A 25,483-nucleotide genomic window follows, 5' to 3' on the forward strand; every position below is an offset into this window, starting at 1 on the left:
GGGGATGAAGCAAGGATGCCCATTATTACCACGAGTGTTTGATATAGTACTTGAAATTCTAGCTATAGTAATAAGAAAAGAAAAATAAATTGAAGGAATTAGAATAAGCAAAGTGAAAAGAAAACTCCGACTCTGCAAATATGATAATGTACTTAGAGAAACAATTAAAAACTGGTTGAAAAAATTAACAAATTTAGAAATGTTTCAGGTTATAAAATTAACACCCATAAATAATCAGCATTTATACATACACACATATATATATTTACATATGTTTTGTATGTTCATATTATACACACAAATACATACATACACATACACACACAAAAATAATTACCAGAAAGTCTAGCAGGAAGAGAAAAAGAGAAATTCCATTTAAAATACCTGCAGATAATATAAAATACTTGGGAGTCTATCTATCAAGACAAAGCCAGGAACTATGTGAACACAACTACAAAACATTTTTCACACAAAGTCCGATCTAAATAATTGGAGAAATATTAATTGTTCATTGGTAGGCTGAGTTAATGTAATAAAAAAAATGACTTTTCTATTTAAATGCATTTATTTATTTAATTTCAAGACAAAGCATCAAAAAATTTTATAGAGCTAGAAAAAAATAGTAGCAGGATTTATCTGGAAGAACAAAAGACTGATAATGTCAAGGCAAATAAAAAAGTGAAGATAGCAATATAAAGTCACTGTATCAATAAAACGTTCTGATGCTGATTAAGAAATAAAGTGATGGAGCAATGGAATAGATTGAGCAAATAATATACAATAATGAATGATTATTATAATCTAATGTTTGGGGAAAAACACAGATCCCTAAAAAATGATAAACAGGCTAATTTTAAAAGGCCTGGAAAGATTTTCATAAATTCATGCTGGGTGAAACAAGCAGAACCAGGAAAACGTACATAGCACCAGCAAATTGTGTATTACAAACTTCTAAGAAAATTCCAAAGAACCTATGATGAAAAATGCTATCATCAACTTCCAGAGAAAGAAAAGATAGATGGAATCTGAAATCAAATTGAAGCATATATGTATATTTTTACATTTTGTCTATATTTTCTTTTGTAGCAGGACAAATTTGGAAATATGTTTTACATGACTTCACATATGTCAAATTGCCTATCTTTTTGAGGAGAGCAAGAAAATTTAGTACATTTTTTAAAATTTAAAACTTTTTTTGAGTGTTGAGAAAGAAGAAAAAATTAATGATGGATATCATGGTGGATTCCATGTTTTCTATTTCAGATGAATTTATCTCCTTTCCTTATAAAACAATCCAGCTATTTCCTACATCTTTTATATCAAATTAAATAGAACATAATACAGAACTTGTCATAGTAAGGAGATATCTATGAGATGCTATTTAGGAAATACTTAGCAAGTGCAAAGTTATTGTATCCCTTTTTAACACCCCCTTTAAATAAAGGAAATTACACAAATAACATTCAAATGAGAAGACTAAAGCTCTTATCAGTCAATAGTCAATAAACATTTGTGAAGTGCCTACTATGTGCTAGGTATAGTGCTGAATGTATAAATGAAAACAAAGACAAACCCTGTCTTTAAGGAGCTTACAACTTAAGGGAGATAACACATACATGTTTGAAGAAGTAAGATGGAGAGGTTTATATAATTCTAAAAGCAATGTAGCTTGTAAGAAATGGAAAGAAAAATGATATTGAGGCCTTTCTTTAAATACAACTTTTGGAACTCATAATCCTGTCCTCAAGAGTCCAAACAGAATGGTAGAAGAATCTGATGAGATGTGAGCACCAAGTAGATTCAATTTTGCAGCACAATGAGATTCTCAAGTGATGACTTTACTGGGAAAGAAAAACACGATGAAGAGTTCCAAAGATATTTAAACCCAGTACTGCTGCTATAGAGCTTTTTAATTTTTATTTTTTTATATATATATCAATCATACTCATAATCATAATGAAGGAATACTTCGTAGATTGCCTTAAGTCTACAAAAATGAGGAATTTAGAGCTCATGTGTAAGAAAACAACCCCTGCTAAGCTTATTCTGCAGTCTGAATAGTGAATCAAAGGGCTAAATTTCTCCCAATAGAGCTTTTGAAATAGAACATGCTTTGCTGAATGCTCACTCTCTTACTCATTCATTTGTTCATTCACTCAACAAGTATTTACTTGCTACCCAAGTAGTTACCCAAGAAGAGAAACACAAAAGTGAAAGATGTGGTCCCTGACCTCATGTAGCTTAGTGTTCATAGTTGTATATTTCACAGTGAATTTAGCAAGAAAATAAATAGAGATAAGAATCTATACAATAATATCCTCATCTCAGAGTATTTTACATACATTTTTTTTTAACAATTTAAGTATATGTATTTTATCTTAACTAGAATACAAACTGTTTGAGAGCCAGGAATACTTCATTGTTGTTTTTGTGTTCCCAGGGCCTGGTATCTAATATTCATTTAACAATATCTTGTTGAATGGATGGATTGGTGAAGCTTATTTTACACACTATACAAAGCAGAAAATTGTTGAGTACTAACTAAATAGTACATACGATAAACTATTTAGGAGTTCAGGTGAGGAAAAGATCACCACAGCCTAGTAATTTCAGGGAAAAGTTCCTGAAGGAGGTGAAAAGTTGAACTAAGCCTTAAAAGCTTATCAAAGTCTTGGATAATGAGGTTTGAGTAAATTGGTGAGGAGAAAAGCCAGAATACAGATTGTTGGAGAAGGCAGATTTTGAGGAAATGGAACCAGTAACTAGGTGTCTATTAATTGTTTGGGACATGTGAGAAGGGGCAGCAGTTCCTTAAAAAGGTCAGAAAAGTAACTCTTCCTCTAAAAATGAAAAGTCATCTCTGTACAGCAATTTCTTTACAAGAATGAAGGTTCCTAATCAGTGAGATTCAGGTATGCCAAGTAAAGAATGTGATACCAGGCGAGAGACTAGCATTCTATTTGCCTGAAAACCAGATATTTCTTGTATTATAATATCTCTCTCCCTCTCCTTAGTAGCATTATCCCATTCTTCCAATTTACATGAATGAGGTACAAGAGGAAGAAATGACACAGAAGAATTAGATGAGGGAGGACAACTAGTAGTTTTGGAATCCTATTCACAAAGGAAATGTATTAAAGAGGAAACAATATATACATAATATATATCAAGGTCTAAATAAAAAAGAGAGCATGGGAATATGATAAGTGAGAGGATACACACACACATATTATATTACATATGTGTGTGTGTATGTGTGTGGGGTAGACTAATGGGAATGAAATAAAGAGTGAGGAAAAAAGTTAGGGGAAAGATAATGGGGGATCCCACAAAGGAGAGTAGGTTAAGCAATAACAAGACAATGTTTCAAGTAGAAGTAAAGGAGAGGAATCATTAGAGATAGAAAATAAAAGATATACACAAATATAATTACAATGATTAGGATCAAATTTATCAAGGAAAAAAAAAAGCAGGTATAGTAATTATTTAACTCAAATTAAATTAAAGCTAAAGTTTATTTAACCAAAAGAGAAAATGGGAAAACTACATTAATGTCAGACACAATGATACATATTATTTTAGACTATTTAAAATAATTAGATAGTATAAAATTAAAGTATAACTGTGGATTAAGAAAATATGGAAAGGCTTGGGCTTATGAGTCTTCATATTGATATGCACCTTCAGAGAAACAGAGTATTATGACCTTACATATATTTATATGAATATATGTGTATGATTATATAGCTATATATAAATATGTGTATATATGCATATTTAAATATATCCATTCTTAATTGTAGCCTTCTTGTAGAAGATTAGAGGTGGGGAGGAAAGGGGGAAAAGAAGAATAAAGTAAAAAGTGCTTAGCAGAAAAAAAAATAGGGAATCAAAGATAAACAGCTCTGAATATAATGTAGTATTTATTATATAGTTTTTCTTGAAATATAAATTAATAGCATTATATTTTGAATATTCTCTTATGTTCTGATGTGCACATGGCAATGTTTCTTTTTCTTTTAATATTTTGTATTTGTTTTAAATAAATAAAATAAATTTAAAAATTAAAAGAAAACTAGGAATTTTATTATCTGGGGCAATTCACTTAGGTTGGAAGCTGGGAGGTAGGGAAGAACAAGCCATATGGTAGCTTCTAATTGTATCTCATTTTAGCAATCTAGATGCTAAGTATGGTTGTTTCTACCCTGTAGAGGGAATGAAATTTCTTTCCATGCCCTTCTTTTGAGCCATAGGCCAAATCCCAATTCACCCTACACTAGTTATGGCTCTGATCAAGTAAAATGTTAGCAAGTGATAAACATCACATGGATATGTGGATTTTCATGTAGCTATACTAAAAACGGTGAGTAACAAATGATTCATCAGTGTTGAGTTTCTTTCCAATTGCCAATGGTAAAGCCTAAGATCAAATGTTAATATTCAAAATGAAATATGACTTTTGCTTGGCTTTGGGGCCTCAGTTCATACTAAACTACAATCTGAGAAATTATGATCCCTTCACAGTAAACAATGCTCTTATTTTTTTTTTAGCACATTTCTGTATTTGCTCTGGGACTAGAGATACTTTAGGTGATGACTCACATTCCAACACTGATTCAAATAAATAAATGGGCCCCACACTGTTCATTGTCCTATAGAGTATTTCACCATTTCATACACTCTTCTCTATCAACAACACTGGGAGTTATGTTCACCTACTGGCAAGAATAGTCCCCCATGTCTGCTAAGCAGTTTTAACTTAAATGGATATTTAACAGGCAGTCAAGTGGTTCCCTTAATATCAAAGTGACAAGCTGAGGTTACTCAGGATTAGCTTTACTTCTGAAGCTCACATTTTCACATATTGTTTCCAATAGAGTAGTTTTTCCCAGGATGACTATCAAATGGGGAATAATGAGTTACTTAAGCAGACGGCTTCTAATTTTGATTGTTCAAAACCTACATATATGTGCACAACTAAGGGAGTTAATATTCGATTATGGAATCAATGAATATAAAATCTTTTGAAAGTGAGTGAGTGACAGCACATGGAAGAAATCTTATAGGCACTTAGACATGAGCAAAATATGAGACCACACATGATTAAAAATCTCACCTTAACTCAAAAAGTGCAGCTATAAAATTATGGTCTAAACTTTTACTGACAACATGGTTACAAGGAGGAAGAAGGCATTAATTCCAAATGATATTTAACAATTTTAGAAATGCAATTTCTAAATGCACATTGAGAAATGCAACAAAACTAGTCTGAGAAAGACATTTGAAAATTCCAAAATATGAGTAAAATATTCTGCTTAACCATTTATATAACTGAAAATATTTAGAAAATCTGAGAAGTTACTAGCACAGTGGGTGCAGAATTAGAATTATGAAAGATTCTGTAATTCTAGAAGAATGGAATAAGTTAAGTATCATTAGAGATAAACACATTTGGATTATAAAAATTTACTTGGTAAAACAGAGAAAAGATAGCTTAAAAGCATTATTTTTCTTTAAAAAAAATCTAGGGATTCTGTGGAATGGAAACTTAACATGGGTTAGCAGGAATTATGGGATCATTGTTTTGGGGGAATAGGGAATAATTTTACCAAATAAAATTCAGTTAATTTTGTTTAAATGTTATGCTCCCTTAAATTATTGTGGTTACATTTTAGGAAGGAAGGAAACATTTATTAAGAAGCTACTGTGTCCCAGGCATTATACTATGTTTTGAAAAGATTATTTCATCTTATTCTTAAAACAATCGTAGGAAATATATCCCCCTTGTATATTTTTGGAAGTTAATCAGATAGAGATTAAGTGATTTGCCTAGAATGACATAGTAAGTGTCTTTAGGCTAGGCAAAGTCAGGTCTTCCTTGAGGTCAGAGACTTTCTTTTATCTTTATATATTTTTTAATTATTATAATATTGTAATTATAATTCCTGGTACAAAGTAGGCACTAAATATAACCTTTATTGAATTGAATTGAACTAAACCCAGCTGTCCTTGATAAGCTAGGGAATATAGAAAAGAAAATCAATCAAGATTGAATGCCTTAAGTTCATGTCACATGGAACTGAAGGAACTGAGGAAATTTGATTGGAAGAGATGGATTATGGAGAATATAATAGTCTTGTTCAAGTCCTCAAAAGACCCTCACATGGAAGAGAGGTCCTACATGCTCTATCCAGAGATTATGACAAATGGCAATGTGTGGAAATGGTAAAGAGGAAAATTAAGATTTTATGTGAAGATAAACTTCCTCATAATTAGTGCTTTACAAAAGTGTAGCTGTATCAGAATGTAGTAGGTTTTTCTTCATAAAAAGTATTCAAGTGAAGGCTGGGTAAACATTTGTCAGGTATGTTACATAAAAGATCCTTGTTTAAATAAAGTTTGAATTGAAACTTTTAATCTTTTGGGTCCTTTAAGACTCTTATCTCTTCATGATGACTTTCTGTTTTGTCAAATTTTTCTTTTTTACATTAATATGAGAACCTCAGAACCACAAGTGAATTTCTGTGCCATTTGTGCTATTGAAATGAGCAAGGAAAGAATAGAGTACAAAGAAGAAATGCCAATAATTTTAAAAATGTTTTAGATGTGAAAGGATCTTTAAAAGCCATATAGCCAAAACTTATAGAAGTATATAAAAGGACAATGGATGTGGAATCAAAAGATCTGATTTCATATCTCGGCTCCAATGTACATTCATTAGCTATGTGATTATGGCCCATTTTCTTAATCATTTTAGACTTCAGTTTCCTTAATAGTTGAATAAGGGGGTTTGATTACATGACCTTGAAGGAATAAGGAACTTCAATTAGGTGATCTTTAAGTTCCCTTCTAGCTTTAAAGTTATATCTCTTGAAATTATAAAATGTATATGAAGTTTAAAAAATCAGACTCATATTTATTAAAGGAGTTATATTTCCATTAGCCTTGTTCCCAAAGGGACAATTCAGCATTTCTTAAAAGCCACATGGAGATTGCTCCAAATCCTTTCATGGATCAAACATGAAGTCTCAAAGAAGGCAGGTGAACAAAGATATGTGAATGAGAAACTGAGCTAGCAATGTAATTTTTTAAAGTAAACAACAAGGAAATAGACTAACATTGAGCTTGAAAAGCAAACATTCCCAGTATTCGGAGCAAGGAAAATGACAGAACAGATGGCAGCTGATTACCACAAACTTCAAGATAATTTGCTACACATTAGAATGCTAGAAAATTCCTACTGAATTTCTATAATAAAAAAAACAGCAAATTATCTAACGTGCTGACAACTTCCACAGTGATCTGTTTCCTTGCCCATCAATGCTCTCCAATGATCTTGTTCATTCATTCCTTCAGTTTTAAACTCACTAATAAATGGCTGTTTGCAAGACAAAAACATATTTTTAAAAGAATTATTTAGTACAAAATAGATACTACATGCCTGCATGGAAAGTGGTGAAAACACATTTTTGGGGAAAACTTCTCCCATATATGAGGCCTAGGGTCAATTTTGCAAATTGTTGTCTGGGTTGTAGGATTGAAGAGTGGAAAGTAAAGATATCTGATGTTAAGTTTTCAGAGGCAGAATCCAAACTATGATATCTAAATTTAATAGTCCGTACCCTATACCACACAATATTGCTTCTTATTCTTAATTACTGATCATTTCAAGGCCTTTTAAGTCAAAGTAAGAACATGCCCTCTTAAGAAATACATAATAGTAGTCATAATAGTAGTTTCCCCATGTCATTTATGTAATCTCTGCAAAGATATTGACTATATGAAGAAAAGAAAATCAAGATGATAAGCAAGTACATGTTACATCAGAAAAGGTTTCTTGAAATCCAAAATAGTGAAAATCAAGCCCATTAGTCCCAAAGAAGGCTGTTAGTCTAAATTTACCCAATCTTTGGTAAATGTGGTTAAAATCAAGGATTGTCATCAGCTAGCATTTTCTAGCCTAAGAAGGTTCAGCTTTACAAAGAGGAAAATAAATGGATTCAACTTTGGTTCTTTTTGTTTAAACTTCTTGCATTGCCCTTCTTTCTTTTCTTCTCATACTATACTAGCACTTTTCTAGGTTCAATCTCATATTTATTTCCTAATTACTCTAATTATTCATTTACTTTTTCCCAATTACATTTATAGAGTCCAACAGTTAGTGGCAGAATGGTTTATGGAAAGAATCTATACTGGAAATCAGTAGATCTATACTTTGGGCTAGATTCCATGACCATCAGTATTTGCTGGGCCAAATAACTTAGGCTTTCTGGGTTTAATTTCTTTATCTACAAAATCAGTAAGTTTGGATAATTGATGGCTAAGGTCCTTTCAAGATTCTGTGAAACTCTGTAGCAGTCAAAGTTGAATGCGCTTAAAATAAGAAGCATTTTTTTTCTTAAATGATGACTGCAACAGGAATTGCCAGAAATAATTATAGTGATGTAACTATTGAATTACTTAATAGTAACAGTAGATCACCCTGCAATGGATTGAGATATGTTGCCAAACTAAATTTCTTATCCTTTCTTTTTATCATTAACATCATATTATATAAAACCATTTTCAATAGCCTGTTATTCAGGAAAACCAAGTCATAAAGATAACAATAGCTGCCGCAGATAGAGCAAAGCACTTTTCAAATATTATCTCACTTTATCTTCACAATTATGCTGGGGAATAAGTGCTATTATTGTCCATATTTTACAGATGGGAAAACTGAGGCAGCTAGCAGTTAAGTGACATGGCCAAATTGATTTAGCTAGTAAGGATCTGAGTCAGAATTTGAACTCAGTTCTTGACTCCAGATTCCATGCTCTTTCCACTGTGCCATCTAGTTTCTATATTGCTTAAACTATGTAGTTTGCGGTAATATCTATAAATAAAGTCTAAGAAGCATCATGAATGATAGATATAGCCTGTCTTTTTCTATGGTTGGTCTAATAACCACTCCCAACCTCAGGAAGAATCAATATTAGTTATAATGACTAGTGATAACAGATAAAGTGGCACATATTTGCCATTCATCATATTGATCTAATGCAGATACAACCATGCTTATTCACACCTACCAAACAGATATATACATGTAGAAACTATCAAATGCATGCATTGAATATGAATTGGACAAATTAGCACACCTAGCCCTATGTCATACATTTGAACTCACTGAAATAATATTTACCTTTTTGATATTTTTATAGTTATGATGGACAAGAAGAAATATTATTTTAATTTTTGTTTAATTTCTTATACAAGAAAATTGATGGAAAAAAGAATCTTCAATTCTGTCTCTGAAATCATATCAAAGTCAAAGAATAAAAGAAGTATTACTAAAGAAATTTTCTAGGCGTATGACTAATGAAGCATTTCCATTTCTGAAAGACAGTCTGTGAATTTGCCTTTTTACCTGTCATGCAATCTGAACTTTTTTTGGTTGTGTTTTTTTTTTTCAGTTGGAGAGAGGGAGACTTGGAGACTGTTTTCATAAGAATTTCTTTACATTGCAAAGATAGTCCAAATTTTTATATAGTGAAAACATGATTACTTTGTGCCAAGTATTGTTTTAGGTCTAGAAGAGATATATGGTAAATGAAATGTTTCTACTCTCAAAAAAACCCTTGCAATTTGGTGAAGGAGATACAATACTTACAAAAATAAATATTAATTAAAAGATAAGTACTTAAAAGTGATACAAAGTACTAAAAATATGAGTGAGCTAGAGAGAGAAAGGGAATAATGAAGAGTGTGATTGCTTCTATAGAAGTCAGCTCAGAAGTCTTGGGCTGAAGAAAGTACCTAGAAAAGGTGAGCTGTTTCTCTAACATTCCCCAAACCCCTAATATCTCTCATTACAGTTTTCATTACAATATAATTCATTACAATATAATATATAATTTTCTTATCCAAACATTTCTTGTAAAATTAATTTTGTATAATAAACAGGTCAAAGGTTAGAGATAGATATAAATGTAAAGTTAGAGAATCAAACCTCTGCCCAGGCATTAGTAAGTTCCTGTCTAGGAACTTAGATTGATTATGACTGAATACAGAGAAATTTTTTGTGTCTAAAATCAATTCATTAAAGTTAGAGAGGAGTAAACCAAATCAAACTTAGGGGCTATTATGTTAGCCCCCCCTACCACATGTTTAAAATTAAATTAATATATTATTATATACAGGGTGCTATGTGAACAAGAAAAGCTCCTTTCTGAGTGAATGAAACAGAAGAGGCATAGAATACCAGATATACAAAAGAGACAGCAAAGGTAGAGATTTAAACCAACATGGCAAATGGAGGAATTTAATTTAATTTAAGTATAAAATAAGGGAGCAGAATTTCAATAGTATGAGATAAAACTGAAAAAGTTGAGTAGTTGGTTTTAGAAGTCTTAAATGTCCCAATTAAGATTTTGAATTATTGATTATCAGCCTTTAGGAGACACTGAAAGATTCTGAGCAGAGGAATAATATGACTATATCAATGGAGAAGGAAGAAGAAAGATCAAGTTGATAATGATATCCGAAAGCATAGATTAAAAGGGACAAGTTTGGAATAAGCAATAAAAAAGAAAATGAGAGAGAACAAGGTAAATTAATAACAAAAGAAATGAAAAGAATTATCAAAATTTACTATCCACAACTAAATACTAGCAAAATATAAAGCAAATGGATTGTTACCTAAAACATGAAATATTTAAATTACCAAACAGCAACAACCTTAGAAAGTGAAATTGAACAAGTCATAAAAAATCTACTATGGTAGTAAGGGATAGAAATGTAACAAACTTTGAAAAAGATTTATAGTTGAAATATAATTAAAGAAGAATTCATAACCATGTTATGCAAATTGTTCTCAATATTTAGGGAGGAAAGCTTTAGAAAAACATTTTTTGAAATAAATATGACTAATATATAACTTAGAGAAATATAATATAGATTAACACAAGTATTAACCAATGTCTTTAATGGATATTGATGCAAAAACATCTAGTAAAATTCTAGCAAAATAACTACTAAAATAGGTCCTTAAAATTATTCACTATGACAGTATTGATTGCTAGATATGATTCAACACTGGAGAAAAAAATTAGTTGTATTAGAAGAAAAAGGAAACAAAACTAAATTTATGCCAGGACCTGCAAAAAAAAAATCTTTCCAAAATAGCACATGTGATTAAAAACCTTTAAAAGCATTGTAAGAAAAAGAATATCCAGAAACAGAATTTAAAAAAGCATTTGCCATAAGTGGGGGAAAAAAAGCATTATTTGAATGGAAAAACACCAGACGCTTTCTCAGTAAAGGCAACGCAATGATGCTTCTCTCCCCTTCCCCTTCATTATGGAATATGATTCTATAAAACTTTTCATAGCAACAATATAAAAGAAAAAAAATAATGGAATACACATCAACAAAGAGGAAAAAAAAATCGTTAGCACTGATAATGTGATGGTTTACTTAGAAAACCCCAGAGAATTAGTAAGGGAATTAAATGAGTGAGCTTAAATAATATATCAAGTTACATGACGAACCCATATAAATCATCCACATTTCTTAATATCACTAATAAGTACTAGAGAAATGATCAAAAGAGAAATCCCATTTGAAATAACTTCAAAATCAATAACATGTCTTGGATTAAATCTACCAATATATTTAAGATATGTTAATAAAAACACTTGTCACAGAAATAAAATAATGTAAACGGTTTCCAGGAAAAACAATTTTTTACTGTAGAACTAAGCCAATCCAATAAAAAATTATAAAATTACCTAATTCAATTTTCAGCACTAAACTAAATTGCCCATGGGAATTTTCATTATGGTATACAAAGAAAATAAAATTCTCTTGAAAAAACAAGTTATTTATCAACAAAAGAGAAATAATTTTTTTTAAAAAGTAACTAATAATACAAGAGCATCCATTATAGGAACTTAAATTATAAGGCAATAATCGTCAAAACTATTCTGCAGTGGTAAATAAAAACTAGGCACAGATCACTAAAATTCACTAGATAAGCAGAGAATCAGAAACAATTGCACTTAGTAGATGAGTATTTGATAAAGTCAAAGAATATTTTGGATATAACTCCTGGTTTGAAAAAGATTTCTGAGTGGCTGGAGTGCAGAGGAGCAGCTGAGTGGGTGGGTGGGGGAATGTGTTAGCTTAACATTTTATGCTATGAATATGAATAATTTTCCATTAGATACATACCAATCCTAAATATTAATTAATCACATCATTTTTTAAAATAAAGAAAAATGGAAGGAATTGTTATTTTTAATTTATAGAATGAAACAAGCATTTTGATAAGAGTATAATAAAAAAGATGATTGCATATGAAACCGCAAATCAATTATGTACAACTTGAATAAAATTATCACATGTACATTTCCCCTTCCTATTTTCTTCCCTCTCCCTCCCATCCTATAAATAACTATTAGACACAAAGAGGGATAAATATACATACATATAAATATAGATGTAGATATAGATAAATAGAAATGTATATATGTTCATACATATATAATTATTCTATATATCTATTTATCCATCCACAATTATGATTAGATGAAAAATTCTAAAGCAGATATCCCAAAAATTAAAACATAATTATGATTGTATGAAATTAAAAAACATTTTATGGAGCCAATTTAAATAGATTTTATTCTCCAGAACAATAATTGCCTTTTTACTTGTTTACAACACTGATAAAGTGCAATTTTCTTCCCTTTTCTGCCTCAAGTATTTAGAATGACCAGATTCATACAGTAACTTAAATGTTATTTATAAAATGCTATTGCCTTGGCTACAAATTTGCATCCTTCAATTTTTGAAAAGTTATGTGGGATGCTCTTTCTTCTGGTGCATTTAGTCAACTTCTTCAGTGGTGGCTCCAAAAGAATCACTTCCAGATGGGACTGATAGACTTCAGATGGAACTGATAGGTTCCTCTGGGAACCCACCAGATATGCTTGGCAGTATACCTCATGCAGTATAATATAACTTGGTAATGTTGGGGTTACAGAACTTCTCTGATTCTGATGATGCTAAAATTCTTCCTTTCCTCAGCGATCTGAGTATTTCATTTCATTAGTCAAAAATCTTCTATTTGCCTACATCACCAATTTTGTCTTATAATTTTTCATCCTTTATGGTAGCCTTCATTTTGAAGGCATAAAATTCAAGAAAATTATTGGAAGGCATCTTGTCTGCTTCTCATCCTTAGCTTTGCATTTCTGAGCCTCCTGGAATATACACTGATGTCTTTTTTTTTAATTCAGAAAACCTTTGTCATTGGTGATGGTAATCTTATTTTCCTTGCCTGTGCTCTTATCAACAGCAGAAATATTGAGATTACCATTTGCATCAATGTCAGATATTACTTCAAACTGAGTAACACTCTTAAGTGTTTGGTGTATTCCTCTAAGCTCAAACTTACCAAGGAGATTGTTATCCTTGGTTCTTGTTCTGTCTTCTTCATAAACCTGAATGAGCACAACAGACTGATTGTCCAAAGAAGTGGTAAAGGTCTGTTTTTGCTTAGTCGTGATGTTGTTTTTTGTGTTTAATCAAAACCATCATAACTCTATCAGCAGTTGCAATTTCAAGGAAAAGAGGAGTGACATTCAACAGCAGCAAGTTCTGCACATTCTCAGATTTATCTCCAGACAAAATTGCAGAACCTGGATAGCTGCATCATAGGTGACAACCTCATCAGGATTGATACTCTTATTGATCCTTTTGCCATTAAATAAGTCTTGCAAAACCTTCTGGATTTGAGGGATAAAAATGGAATCATACTCCAGAACAATGTAATAAATCTGTAACTTATCTAACTAGGCATCTCTTAAGGCCTTTTCCACAGGATACCATGTGCCATAATAATCATTCAGCTCTTCAAAACAGATCAGAGGGATAGAGATTCAGAAGTTGATATCTTAGAGGAAGTCACTCTCAATACTGATCTTGAGTATTGGAAGATATGGTGCTCTTTGTATATTCACAAGTGGGATTCAGATGGCTAAGATCCCTTTTGTTTTCACTGATGTTATTCTTGTGCTTTTGCTTAAATTCAACAATAAAACATTTGACTGTATGATTGTCAAAAGCCTTCCTATCCAATTGAATATCCCCAGCTACTATCTCCAAGTTCAAAGTTCAACACATTTCTCTTGGCATAACCTTTTTGTCTAAGTCATAGAAAACAGCAGCAATAGTTGGCTCATTAATGATAATGAGCACATTGAGAACAGTGATGGTTCCAGCATCATTGGGGGTTTCTCGTTGGTAATCATGGGAAAAGGCTGGTACTGTGACCAAAACATTGTGACAATCTTCGCCCAAAGTAAGCTTCAGTAATTTCTTTCATTCTGGTCAAACCATAGAAGATACTTCTGGACAGAAATGTTTGGTCTATATTTTGCACTTCATTGGATTTAAACCTGCATCATTCACCACCATGAAATGCCAAAGCTGCATGCCTGACTGTATAATTGCATAATCAGATCTGTGGCCAATCAGATGTTTGACATCAATAACTGTGTTGGTGGGGTTCATTGCAACTGGATTCTTTGCAGCATCACCAATTTCATGTTCTGTGTTGGTGAAGATTTCATAGTGTAGGGTGCTCATCTCTTCTTGATCATTAGCAGTGATCTCTACTTTCCCATGTTAGAAGACTCTCATATGGGAATCTGGTTCCAAGATCAGTGCCAATTGCAGGTCCCTTCAACATGGTTTCTGAGAAGTTGGGGTTAATAGCTGATCACTAGAGAGGAAGAAGGCATTTTGCTATGTTGAATAGATGAAACTGAACATTATAAACAAAAGCAATTCAGCTAGTATTCTAGCTGAAGATGAAGAATTATTGTTGCTTGAGGACAATTTTGCATTAAATATTTCACTTAAAAATTTAGTAAAGTTTAAAGGAAATTATAACAAACATAAAAATAAGAGCAATTTTGCAGTAGATAAGTGGTCAAGAATTATAAAACATTCTCAGATAAAAATTTAAAAAGTGTTAACAGCTTCATGAAAGACTGATTCATATTATTAATAACATAAAAATACAAATTTTAAAAATCTCTATAATCTCAAATTAAAAAAAAAAGGCAATGAAAGACAGATGGGGTATGGTGAATACACTAATATAGTGTTGATAGGCCTGTGAATAAGTTCAAATATTTCATGTAACAAATTGTTATCATATGGGTAGATGGTGAAAGTGGCAAAAATATATGAAAAATCCTTTGAATCTGTGATACGACACACAGATAGCAGTGGCCTTTAGAAAAGTCATGTAAATATAGCAAAATATTCAGAGCATGATATTTTAATGGTACCAAAAAACCTAGAAATAAAGTAGCTATGCACCAATTGGGGCATAACTTACAAAATTGTGACCTTTGAATATAATGTAATATAGTTGCATTATAAGAAATACCAAATATATAAATTATGGTTATATGAATGTTGTGGAACATTATTGTTCTATAAGAAACAACAAGCAGAATGATTTCAGAGAGACCTAGAGATTTAGATGAACTGATGCTAACTGAAATGAGCAGAATCAGGAGATCACTATACACAGCAAAAACGAGATTATATGATAATCAATTCTGATTTGTCTTGTGAAACAAGATAACTGTATATTTATACAGTTTTTGGATTTAACATATATTTTAACATATTTAACATGTAGTGGACTACCTGCCATCTAGGGGAGGAGGTAGGAGGAAGGAGGGAATAATTTGGAACAGAAAGTTTTGCAAGGGTCAATGTTGAAAAATTTACCCATTCATATGTTTTGTAAATAAAAAGCTTTAATAAAAAATTTTAAAAAAAGAAATACCAAATATAAATAATTCATACAAACATGAGAAAACATACATGGGATAATATAAAGTGAAGCAGAACCAGTGAATATGTGCATTTATATATATGTATACACACACACATACATTTGTGTGTCTTTTGAATAAATAAATATATGTATGTGTGATTATATATATATACACATACATAGAGTAAGAGAGAGACATACACACACAAGCGTACATACATATCTAATGACTAACTACAAAGTAAAAATGTCAACAAAAAGAGAAAAAATGAAATGAATGTTGTATAATTATAAGGACCAACCTTAACCCCTATTAAGAGAGATAAACAAATATGTCAAGATCCTTTCACAGCAAAAAAGGAAATATAAGTGTGGGTTGTGCAGTGGACAGAGCATTGGGTGTGAACTCAAGAAGACTGAGTTCAGATCTAGCCTGAGATACTTAAAAGTAAGACAAGTCATTCAATCTTATTTGCCTCAATTCCTCAACTGTAAAATGAACTGGAGAAGGTAATGGCAAACTTTAGTATGTTTGTCAAGAAAAGACCAAATGAGATCAGAAAAGGTATGATTGAAATAACTCAACAACAACATGAATGGATACATATGAAGGAAGCTAAATGGCCAGTGGATAGCTGCTGAATCAAGAGTCAGCAAGGCAAGTTCAAATTTGACCTCAGACATTTGCCAACTGTGTAACCCCAAGTAAGTCACCTAAATTCTGTTAGTTTTAATTCACAGGAGAAGAAAATGATAAAAACAACCCAGCATCTTTGCCGAGAAATCACCCTTGAGAAGTTTTGATATATGGTTCACTAGGTCACAAAGACAGGATTGAATGATTGAACAACAATGGATAATGTTACATAACTTCTCAAACTCATATCCTTGCTACTTTTTCTTCATTATTACAAAGAGATCATGGAGTGAAGAAGAGGAGGAAGATAGGCATATTACAGATAATTGATTTTAAAGAAAATAAATCCATCGACAAAAGGTTTCTTTTTTAAGTATGGCAAAAGGTAGATGAGTAGGAACATATTTTTATTTTCTAGGCAAGGACAAGTAGTGAGTTTGTTGTAAAAATGTTAAGTATAAGATATTCTGGAAAGCTATTTTAGAAGTCTAATCCACAACTTGGAAACTGATTATAGGGAGAAAGAGAAGGAATTGTCAAAGATAAGAAAAGGGTTTTATGCTTGGAACTGGGAAAATGGTCATACCCTGACATAAATAGAATTGCTGATAAAGTAAAAATAAAATACAAACCCCAGGAGAAATAATAGAAGCTTTTGAATACATTTTAGATAATAGTGCCATCTTTTAGGATAAGTTACTTTAGCTTAAAGGACTTCAAAGATTTGGCCATTTTCTTAAAAGAAAAGGGAAATGAAAGTATTTTTATGTTTTATCAAGCAGATTTATCAGCTTATAAATTATTAACCCACAGTAAAGCTAGTCCCCATTAGGTGGATGTGATAGTTAAAAAATCAGATTATAAAAAGTGGTATATACTCATTAAAAATCTCCTATATACAACAGAATTACTGATGCTGTTTTAGGTGAAAGAATAAAAATAAATCCAGGTTAAAACATGTTTTATATGTTATAGCATCTCAGAAAAAGTAATACATCTGTCTTTACTAACTAGAAATTATTTCATGTGTTTTTAACATACATGCTTTTTTGCATAACAGAGATTTTGGGATGTCATCTCAACATAAATATGTTTTGTAAGAAGACAAGAATGAAAACTTGGGTCTTTTTAGTCAAGAAGTTTAGAGTGGAAAGAATAATAGTGATCTTCCAGGAAGATGTCTAATTCCTGAGGGCCTTCATTAGGAAAATCATGCTTGATTCAATAATTAAAAAAGGAAACTAAATGAATATTGACACTGTTCACAAATGAATACACCAGATTTTACTGTATGTAAAGGAATGCAATTGCTTATAATTTGAATGCTTAAAGAAATAGATTTATAACAGGTTAGACATTTGAAAAAATAAATAAAGAAATATTGAGATCTGAAAAAATGACTTCATTCCTATTTTCAAAGAGGGAGTGACAATTTAATTTTAATATTTAATAGAATAGTTTTGCAAGGGTAATCTAAACTCAAATTTTGTTATTATCAATGGTCTAATACTAATATTATATTCACACAAATGCAAGGGAAATAAAATTGTATCTATTGCTGTACCTGTGAAGTGCCTATAATTTTTGAGATAATGATTAAGGGGAAAGTAATAAAATGTTTTTGCCTCCATTATCTTTTTATTTCAAGAAAAAGGTTTGAGGACCTGAATTATTTTATTAATTTGAATTCTTAAATATCATTATTTACTCGACAAGTCAAATACAGATGACTATATTATATTTAAATATCTTGCTTAAAGCCATACATCAAGTGACAATGAAAGTTCTTTGAAAAGGATAAACCAATATTATAAATATAAAGGATGATAAAAATAATGGTAATAATGATGGCAGTGGCAATGATAACCACACCTAAATTTCCATTCCTAAATAAAAACAGCAAAAGGTTAGAGAAAAATCCAATTATGTTATGAAACAAAATAATGTTATTGGCCTCAGTGGTCCCAAAGAGCAAGCAATTGGCACAAAAATCAAAACATTTTGATTTAGTCCTGACCTCTGCCACCTAAAACAAACCACCCATGCTCTCTGAACCTATTTCTACTTCTCATAAACTCATAATAAAACATTCACCATCTTTTTCACAGACTTTTAAAAATTCTTAACTTCTTGCTAAGTTGTTCCAGGAATGTATGACTCTTCATAAGACCATTTTAATTTTTTTTGACAAAGATACTGGAGTGTTTTACCAGTTCATTTTATATATGAGAAACTGATGTACATAGGGCTAAGTGACTTGCCCACGGTCACACAATTAGCAAGTGTCTGAGTCAGGATTTGAACTCAGATTCTCCTATCTGCAAAGCAATGTTCTATCAACTCTACCCCCTAGCTGCCCTAATCCAAAAAATAGCAGGACACAACAAGAAGACTGTTACAAAACTGAATTTCCATGTTATTTTTCTTGTATATGTATATAATCACATAATTATTTTCAAAACTTTCCTGTTTGTGCATTTTCTGAATTTCCTTTTATTTCTTCTGTGAAATCAAAACACTGTTTCAAAGGCCTTTTTGGGACATCCTTATTGCCCACCACTACTCTTCTGGTAAATTCCTTCTCCATTAACAATTAAGTGAAAGGAAGAAAACAGCAAACAAAAAAAAAATTATGACAAATAAACATAATCAAACAAAATGAAAAACCCAATGATCATTCCCCAAAATATATCATTCTATACTTTGAGTCCCTCACTTCCTTCAGTAGGTAAGTTATATTTCATCTTACTATCATGCATCTAGCAAAATGGTTAAGTATATGGTCAAAGCATTGATTGTGATTCTTATTTTTTGAAGTTGTTTTTATTTACAATGTTTTGGGCTATGTACAACTTAATCTTCTGAATCATCTTCATTTTGCATTAGTTTATACTCAGTATTCTTTAAAATAGTTCCTTTCATAATCATTTATTGCCCAGTAATATTTACATAGATTTTACAAGTATGGATGGTTTGGAATTCACATTTTTGGAGAGCATTATCATTTATAGATAAGATTATTCTCCACTTTATTATTTGAGAGTATTATTATTATTATTATTATTATTATAGAGATCCAAGTTCATAACCTGATTTTACAACATGGGTTCATAGATTTAAAGCTGATAGAGATTTTATAGACCATCAAGTCAGATCTGTGGCAATTTGATTGTGATCAAGTAACAATCTTTTGAATCTTCTTCTTCACTGCTAAATAGATGATGATATTAATTAAGATCATACATCAAAGGTATAGCTTGAAAAGGCCTTATAAAAGATCTAATACAACCCCTTCATTTATAGAGGAGGAAATAAGACCCAGAGAAATTAAGTGGACACAGAAATATAGTGCTATTTTGAAGAAAGAATTTTGTAAATTATATTCCATAACTAGTTGGTGCTTATGAGGATCAAGTGAGATGATATTTCCAAAGGCTTTTGCAAGCCTTAAAGTACTACATAAAGGCTAGCTAGCTACCAATAATAATAATAGCAGTAATAGCAGCCGCAGTAGTAATAGTAGTGGTAAGTCATTCCTAAATGCTTATTGATTTGGAAAAAAAAATGCTTTACATAAAATGAGGAAGCCTAATTAAAAACAACAGGATTTAATTATGATAAAAAACCTTCCACTTCTTGTAAAATCAAATTGTTTTGTAAGCCTTTCTTGATAATCTTAAAATCAAGGCTTATGTGACTATACTTTGTTAATTACTATTGTTGTTTACTGATATGTATGTCATTCCAAAGTAATTGGTTGCTTTCATCATAGTGTGGGACTTCTAAAACTTCACAAAATGTTACCTATTTTGAGAACTAACAAAGAAGTTAATCCAAAGAGGGAAAAGTAATCTTATGAAGTAAGCGGGAGAAAGAGGTTATAGAGTTAAAAAGAATATTTCTCAAAGCAACAAAAAGTAAAGAAAAACAATGGAATATTGGAGCTTGATGCATTCTTAATGTGACAGCCTCCAGCAGTTTGAGGGTATTAAGAAGGCATAAATAATTCAATAATTTCCAGTATCCAAACATAAGTCTAAAGATGCTGTAGGGATGAAACTCAAAATTGCATACAAGGAGAATTATTTGGGGGGGAAAAAGAAAACATAACTAAATTCAATACATTGTCACTGTTAATTTTTTTTAAAAGAGACTAGATTTTTTTTATAGTAAAATCAGACAGAAATATTCCAGGCTAGTATATACATTGAGTCATTAGAAGATATTTTATGAAAGTAATTAATACTCTTTGGGTTAGTAAATTTAAGTAATTAGAAATATCTGTGTGTATGTAGCCCTGAATTCATTATTATTGTACACTGGACAGGGTAATATACCATGAAATAACTTTCCCCCCCATTTTTGGATGTTTTTATATTATGAATCGCCTCCCCCTTAAAAAATACTTTAGGTTCAATCCTTTTAGATATCCAGTTGGGCATTTAGAGCTCCAGTGAAATTCCTTTAATGGCTGAAAAAAAGTTAATCATGACAGCTACTAACTGTGGAACAAAAAAGAACAGAATCTAATGAATAAAAAACTGGGGTAGGAGATAGTCTGCTTGCAAGATTTAGATTCTAAACAAACATTTGTAAGTTGTTTCTGAACAGAAGCCAATGATAAACACTATCAGCCCTCAAGGTAAACGTGTTCGTTATGAGGAAGGAGTTATTGATAGAAAAGGCCAGAAAATAGATGTTGAATCATGAAGGGACTAAGGTTAAGGCATATTCAATACTGCCAGAAGCAAATCATTATCTCAGGATGAATCAATCTACATGCTATTAAAAAATTGCTGAAATTTGCACTAACCCAGATTAGAAACCCAGATGTAGGCAACCAGAATTATGCAATGGATTGGATTTTTCTACTTTAAAGAAGCAACATAGTAGAAAAAGAAATCAACTTAGAATTAAGCATTCTTGCTTTCAGTACCAGTTCTACTTTCTTCTTGCTGTGCAACCATGGGAAAGTTACTTAACTTCTCTGAGATTCAGATTCCAGAATAGAAAACAATACTTAAACTATTTCCCTTATAGGAGCGCACACATATACACACACAAAAGCATTTTACAATCCTTAAAATACTATAGGAAGATAAGTTTTTATTAAAATTAACTTCAATTCACATTAAGTTACCTCCTAAGCTATAGGCCTAAATTTCCAGATGTCTCTTGGACTTCTCCACTTATATGTCTTCTGGTTACTCAACTCTCTATGAAAGAAGTGGTTTCACCAATTGTCCTGTGAACTTCCTTTTCCTTCCTTCTTTCTTATATCAGTTAATATCTTCATCTTCCCTCTAATGATCAGATTTAAAACCTGGAAGTCATCTTTGATTCATTGATGCTATTCATCTCCTATGCTCAACCAGTTTCTAAGCCTTATGGATTTTTCCTTCACAATAGAGTCTTGACTTCATTTGTTCTTTATTGATATTGCCTCTACTATCATGCAGGCCCTCATTACTTCTTGCTTATAATAGAATCTTAAATTCTTTTTTTAGCGTCTTTTCCAATCACTTTATCCCAGAGCTGTCAAAAATGTTTAAACATGTCTCTCCTCTATTCAAAAATCTTCTATGACCTAAACCCATTACTTAAAAATTTTTCCCTAACCCCATTACTTAAAGAGTAAAATATAGTAATCTTTTCCATGTCACAGGAATTATGGGTATGGTGACCTCTCAATCACAAAAATTTGCATAAAGTTGCTTGCGCTTCCTTTGTACCAGAAAAGACGTCTGAATTATCTCATTAAAAGATAAAATATGTTGATATTATGCAATATTATGTATATATTTTATGCATTTCAGAGTTTCTAAATCTTTTCTGTATCATTGCTAGTCTTTGCTTCTTGTTTGCAACTTCCCCAAAATTCCCTAAAAGTCCCTATGTAATTTCTTGTACCAATGCATAATACATCAAAATCACGTTGGGCAAAGTCATGGTGTGGAAGGGCTAACTGCACATGTTATGTAGGCTGCCATATAGGGGTTTCTATAATTTGGTTCCAATCTATTTTTAGGTTTATCATATAAAACTGCATGGTTGAAATAGAAGATGTATATATGTAAGTTTGGTATTTTTTAAAAAGAAATGACAATGGTTTTCAAAGATATATATGAAAACTTGTTGCATTATTTTATTGCTGGGGAATAGTAATGGATAAGGAATTGGATTTAAGAAATATAAAAATTTGAATTTGAATACAACAGTTGATAATTACTGCGTAACCCTAAACTAGTTTCTTAATCTCTCTGCTTCAGATATTTATACACAGATACATTGATATGTAGATATATTATAGCTCCTATCTCACAGGGTTGTTGAGAGGACCAAATTATGTAATATGTATAAAGTATTTCATAAAGCATTTCATAAACCTCAAAGCATTATATAAATCTTAGAAAATAATAATATTGTTATTAGCATGCCATGTATATATAATTCTAGGGAAAGATTTGGATAAAATTCCTTAACTATAATGATATGCCAACCAGAAGTAACCCTTAGAGTTTTTGTTTACAATATGAAATATATTTTCCATGTTTATTTTGCCTTCACAGTATTGTGACATCTTTCAAAGCATTTTGGCTATCTTCCCAATTCATCATTTTGTATGAGAGAAGTGTCAAAAGTCCTCTTTTCAAAACTAAAACTCATATTTGTAAATATAGAGTCTTGGACAAGTGCAAAAAAACAGTACCTTGTATAATTCTTTTTTGATGATATCACTAGGTATGTAACTTTGAGACAACATTCTTGTATCCTTAATCTCACTGGTCAAAATTATTGCCATTACTTAGGATTTTACTATTGTTTCATGAAACTAAAGAAACTTTTCTCTAATCAGAGCTTTTAGTATTGTAAAATCCCAGAAAAAGATGTATTTTCAAAGGCCATTGAGTCCAAAACACATCTGAAAAATTGTCTCTTCCACAATATATTGTATAATTGGTCATTCAGTTTTTAAATTAAAATGCCTAGTCTGAAGAACACACTCTGTAGGAGGAGACTATCTCTCTTTGGGAAAGCATTATTAGGAAATTTCTTCCTCAATCAAACAATTTGACCCACTACTTCTTGTTCCTTCTAGACCAAAAAGAAGTCAAATTCAATTACCTCATGACAGCTCTTCAAAAAACTGCATATAGTAATCATATTACCATCCTCCACCAAGATTTCTCTTATCCTCCAAAATGAATACAAAATCTTAAAATACAAAAATACAAAAAAATTTCTTCTAACTAGGTATTTTCCTACCAATCCTAAGGTTCTTTACAATCTAAATTATCTTTGATGCATCATAATTTAAAGCTGGTAAGAATCTTAAGAAGCTTTTACCTGCACCCCCTTCATAATATAGAAACAGAGAGATTGTATAAAGTGTCAATTATCATACCACATACCACTGGGATTTGAACTCAAGTTCTCTGATTTCAGAATTAGTGCTATTTTCTGCTCTCCAGCTAGTCTCATATCCTTCTTTAAATTTGCTCCTAGAGTTGAATACAATGAGGTTTCACCAGATCAGAATACAGAGGATCTATATGGTCCCTAATGTAATCAAATATCAAGGCCACCTTTTACTCTGCTGGAGCACACTAAGGAATAATATGGAGTTTTAAGTTCATTGAACCTTTATATCTTCTACAGATGAATTGCTTTGTAGTCTATTGATACTTCAATTAATTGATAAGTACTTATTAAGCACTTACTATATGCTAGGCACTGTACTAGGATCTAGTGATACAAAGCAAAATGAAACAGTCCCTGGCTTGGAAGAATTTACAATTTAGTTAGAGGATTCAGCATGTATGTATATATACATATCTAATTTAATCAATATATTCATATACATAGATATTATATACATATACAATATAGACGTAAATGTATATATGTTGGAAGCAGATATAAATAGATATACAAAACATACAAGGTAATCTTGTATGAAAACTGTTAGTTTTGGATGATTTTTTAAAAAGAACTTCCTTAATATAGAAGAAGGAGCTTAAACTCTTCCATATTATAAAGTTGAATTTTTAACTCAAGTGAACATACATTTGAACATACATTTAACTCTAGCCATATTATATTTACATATAACACATATATGTTAAATATTCATTATATATATAACATATACTCAGGGCAAGCACTCACAAGGCAGTCAGAAAAGGTGATACAAGGACAGTGTCTCAAGAATTTTAGAATTTATTATATGACAGGGGAGTCTCTGGCACAGGACTGCGCAACATGGCCTGCCCTCATCAGTGAAGGTGCTGCGTTCTATGAGCAAAACAGAACTGACTTAGCTCAGAAAAAACATGAAATACACAAAATTAGAGAATCTACCCCAAATGTTCATAGGGAATATGTGTCCAACCTGTAGCAGAGCATGCTGAGCTCAGATTCATCTGATCAGTCACAGTCAGACATACTAACTAAACTCTAACATAGTTATGTCATTTTGGTACTCTTTGAGAATGAAGAACAATAACCACCTCTGTGTGAGTGAGTGAGAGAGAGAGAGTGTGTGTGTGTGTGTGTGTGTGTGTGTGTGTGTGATGTGCCCTTTTCTAGCTCTTAGGTAAAAATGTCACACAAACAACCCAAACCACAAGCACAGATCCATGGAATTTCTGAGGAATTCCATTTTGAAATGATTTAATGCCAAGTCAAATCTGGAATTGGGTTCCATTACTTACTAATTTGGTCCCTAGCTTCCTCATTTATTTGACATTGGTGGGATTAATTGATGTATATTGTCTCTTCTACTTTAAAACTTATGATGCTATATCTCCTGAAAACTACAGGCTACAGTAGTAAAAGAGCCTAGGTTTAAATAGAATTCATTGCTCTTAACTTTACTGTAGCCTTATGCATGTTCTGCTCTTAAGTTTACTTGGGGGAGAGGGGAGGAGTTACATCCTGTTGAATATTTGCATGAGCTTTCAAGCTGAATTAGAATGTGCCTAATCTCACCCTTAAAAATA

General features: G+C 31.5%; 1 protein-coding gene and 1 pseudogene across 24 annotated transcripts in view; both read right to left on the minus strand.

The window, feature by feature from the left end:
- Positions 1 to 25,483, minus strand: part of TRDN (triadin) — a 517,197-nt gene that overhangs the window by 204,249 nt on the left and 287,465 nt on the right. The window lies entirely within an intron of this gene.
- Positions 13,135 to 14,737, minus strand: LOC127562170 (heat shock cognate 71 kDa protein-like; annotated as a pseudogene).

Source organism: Antechinus flavipes, chromosome 4, assembly GCF_016432865.1.
Source record: "Antechinus flavipes isolate AdamAnt ecotype Samford, QLD, Australia chromosome 4, AdamAnt_v2, whole genome shotgun sequence".
Taxonomy (NCBI): Eukaryota; Metazoa; Chordata; class Mammalia; order Dasyuromorphia; family Dasyuridae; genus Antechinus; species Antechinus flavipes.